This window comes from Octopus bimaculoides, chromosome 3 (assembly GCF_001194135.2).
Source record: "Octopus bimaculoides isolate UCB-OBI-ISO-001 chromosome 3, ASM119413v2, whole genome shotgun sequence".
Lineage (NCBI taxonomy): Eukaryota > Metazoa > Mollusca > Cephalopoda > Octopoda > Octopodidae > Octopus > Octopus bimaculoides.
In genome coordinates this window covers 140,959,612-140,963,973 of record NC_068983.1, presented here as the reverse complement: position 1 = coordinate 140,963,973, position 4,362 = coordinate 140,959,612, and positions in this window count along the sequence as shown.

Genomic DNA, 4,362 nt, shown 5'->3' with positions numbered 1-4,362 from the left:
TGGCGTTTGGAAGGGCATCCAGCTGTAGAAACTCTGCCAAATCAGATTGGAGCCTGGTGTAGCCACCTGGTTCACCAGTCCTGAGTTAAATCGTCCAACCCATGCTAGCATGGAAAGCGGACGTTAAACGATAATGATGATGATGATGATGATGATGATGATGATGATGATGATGAATTACACATGAAATATATATTCGCATACTCGATTGACGCATGTATAAATATCGTTGTAATTCATAATTGTCTATATAAGCTGTATACTGATATGTATACGCTCTATAATCCTGAGTGTTTACGTGTACTGCATTATATGCAATTATAAGTGTTTGTATGTGTGGGTATTCGCTTCTGTGACTTCGTAAATAGGTGAAAAATACTTAGAAATAAATGTGTTCTATTTCTGAATATTTCTTTTCGGTGTGAGTATTGAAACAGTTTCACCCTAGAGGCGTCAATTTAGATTAAGACTTTAAATTGAAGCCAATCTTTTGCATCTCGCACTTTCAAACCCCAAAACATTTTTAACTAAATCACCATGTTTCTGTACGCTGTCAACCGTAATAGCATGTTAAAAGTAAAGCCAAATTCCTAGGAGATAAGAAGGATAACGAAACAGGAAAGATAATTTAGGGTGAGTAGTAAGAATCTTTTCCATCTTCTTTACCTGCACGTGTTTTGTGTCTATCTATTATCTATACAATAGTTTCAATAGTTTCATCTCTGTTATTCTTCAGGCGTATTGATAAGTACATACCTACATATATAGATACATACATACATACATACATACATATATGTGAGTATGTATTTGTGTATGTATACACATATTTGTGCCTCTGTGTGTGTTTATTGTATATCTATATCTATGTAGCTCTCTATATAAATGCTTATTTCTATGTTAAGTTATTATAAAAGCAATTTTACATTAAAATGATGCATTACTCAATACTTTTGGTAATGTACGAATTTATTATTTTTTAACAAGAATAGAACTGTCATTAATATCTAAGTTTCACTCAGCTAAGTCATCATCGGCCTTTGAAGTTCATCTTTTTTATACAGACTCTGTTAAGTTAAAATTTTTTTATGGCAGGTGGATCTCCGTTGAATGATAAATAGGTGGTAGGATAAGCTGTGGTGATTGTGGTGGGGGCTGATTAAATTCACACTTGTGTTATTGCTCAGAGTTTAAATTGTGTTATTGCTTAGAATTTATTCATGCACATAACAGTTTGTAATCAGGCGTGTCTATTTAGGTGCGTTAGGCTGAGGTCGTAGGGTCGATTTTTACGGGTTCTCAAATGAATGTACATAGGTGAAAGGGTTAATTGGTCAGCAGATATTTAACTACGTTTGGATATTATTGATTTTATTTGGACACCAGTGAATGTTAATGTATGTATGCATGTGTATATGTATGTATATACATACATGCTTGTATGTAAATACATACATGTGTGTATAAGTTTATACATATGTATACACTCATTCGCGCCCACGCACACACACGGTTCAATACAACTAACCTAAAAAGGTAAGTTGTGCATGTATTATAAGTAATAATGCAAACGATAATTAAAACTTACTTCATAGTCGTTACGGTAATGTGTGCGATAAGACTTTTTCGACATAAATAAGTATAACTATAAATTAAAATTTTATAATCACGTTGAATATTTTCTCGTACCGTTGCTTTGAAATACTTGTGTTATCAAATGGGAAAATTAAACGTTGACGAAAAAAATTTAAACGGTTCAAATTATTTTTAGATCTAAGAATTAGAATTGAAAGAAAAGGATAGAATAGCAATACGATGGCGGAAAGACAAAAAGAAAATATGAAAGGCGAATGAAACAGCGAGTCTCTAACAGTATTGCAAAGCAACATTGTTGGAATATAAATGTCAAAATGGAATTCGTATTGTCAGCTTCAGAAATGTCTTGGATTTTCATATTGCTGTGCTTCCAGGTTGTACTAGTAATTTTCATGTTACTTGGTTGCTTTCATTTTATGAAAATCCTAGCTTTTCCACTGAACTCTGACATCTATTCTTACAGTTATTACGTTTCGATTTTAGTGAAACAGGGCTAAACACTATAAATATATTTCTCCTTCAAGCTCTTCCAAGATGTTAGATTTATTTTCTCAAAAATGCTACTAAACGCATAAATGGAAGTGAGAATTCATCGCCACAAACTCAAAGGAAGGAGCGTCATTAATGCAAATTTAAGCGATAGCGAGATTTGAACGTTTACCACCAAATGTATGTTACAATGTTTGCTCTAAGAAGGAAGGCATAAGTGAAGTTTTTGAAGTGGCTCTGAATCTTGGAAACAGGACAGAATAATTATCCTCAACCTATGAACCTTTTCTGAATTCTCACAATGAAACTCTTCTGTAGACAGCCTATATCAAGGTGGGGATATTAAACTTAGTTCCAGATTGTGTCAAACGTCCTAGAAAGAAGACAGTCAATCTGATGGGCTTCCATTCAGATTTCCACAGTGAATTTCAGCAAAGTATCTTTGGTTATTCCGACAAAATTACTTCAAATGTCAACGCAGTGGAGTTGAACTCATTGTTTCAGAAAGAACATCTTAACTGCAGAGACATTTTAGGAATCTCTATGCAGAATTCGATTACATATCAGGACCTGTAAGAGACTAAAAAGTGAAACACCTCAACGTTGATCCAGCATATCTAGTTTCTATGTGAAGCCACTATATTGGTTCAAGCTCTTGTCTAATAGCAACAAATTGAATTCTGCATGACAATCACATTTAAAAAAAAAAATCTAGTTGGATAATGTTCTCAAATCATGTTTTCCTATGACATCAGTATTTTCATCAAAATAAATTTAATCGACTTTTAAAGATGTTTTAAAAGATATTGAAAAATAATATTTCGGAAACCTTAATTATTATGAAGATCACTTCACTAATTTCATTGCTTAAATATAATTAATATCTTATGAGATATTTGTAAAAGCAAGTTTGTTATTTTAAATTTAATTCTATCATAATGAATCAAGAAAAATTTCATTCTAGTTATTTCGAAAATGTATGGACAGCGCTTAAACTTTTTAATCTTATAATGCAATTTATTTCATGAAATTAGAAATATAGGTCATATCAATTTTCTATAAGTTGAGAAACTGTTAATGTAAATTTGCATTACACATTCATGCAGATGATATTCACATCTCTTTCCTCTCTGTCATACGCCCCCCATATATATATGGTGACGTTGAATTATGTGGAGGGGTATGCTATCGAGCATGTGGTTTATAGTAACTAAATATTTACCTTGTGATTAGGTTTTTCGTTACCACAATGCTCTGTTAAATGGTATATTTAAATTCAGTGATTTGGGAGTTGTTTCTTAGCTGTGTTTTATTTGTAGTTTCACCTTAGTAGGTTGGTGTACGGTTACTTCCCGATCATTGATTGTGTTTGTGATTTGGTGCTTATTGTTTTTGTGCTTCTTGACGGAAGCGAATATCTTTAATTTGTTTCTGATGTTGGTTTCAAATTTTGGAAGAAACCCAGCAATTCCAAGGGAGGGGTATATTGATAACATCAACTTCAGTAATCAATTGGAACTTATATTATCGACCAGAAAGGTTAAAAGGCAAATTCGACCTCGGCGAAATTTGAACTCAGGATGTAAAGACGGACAAATTTATTTCTGATAGTGTAAACAGTATTTCATCACTGAGTAATTCTTCGTATAGTTTCGAATTGCGTTTTGCTCAGGAACGGAATATTTTAATGAAATATGGAGATTGATGTGGACTTTCCAGATTTTTACAGTAACAATAGATTTCTGAATAAATATATCATTAGAGAGCATATGCTTTTAGAAATATAAGGGCATGGGTGCAGTTCTTCTCGTGTGTGTATTTAGTCACGTTTTATTTTAAATCTTGGGTATTGATATACATCTTTCAGTATAATTGCCTTACGCGTGTATGTCAAGGTATAATTTATTATCTTCATTACTTAATTATTTAACTTTCATTTTGTTATTTTAATTTCATTGCATTTTTTTTTTCATTTTGCTTTCATTTATTATTTTACTTTCATTGCATTTATTTATCATTATTATTATCATTATTAATAAGGCGACGATGCTGGCTTAATTTTAGCGAGCTAGACAAGATGTTTAGCGATATTTCGCCAGTTGCTAAGTTTCTGATTTAAATTTCACCGAGGTCAATATTTTGCTCATTTTCAAACTTATATTACACAAAATAATATTTTTAGAAATTTCATTTAATTTTATTATTGATTTTATTTAATCTAAAACTCTGAAATTGTTCCTTCTTTCAACAATTTTTATTTGTATTTCTATTTATTCT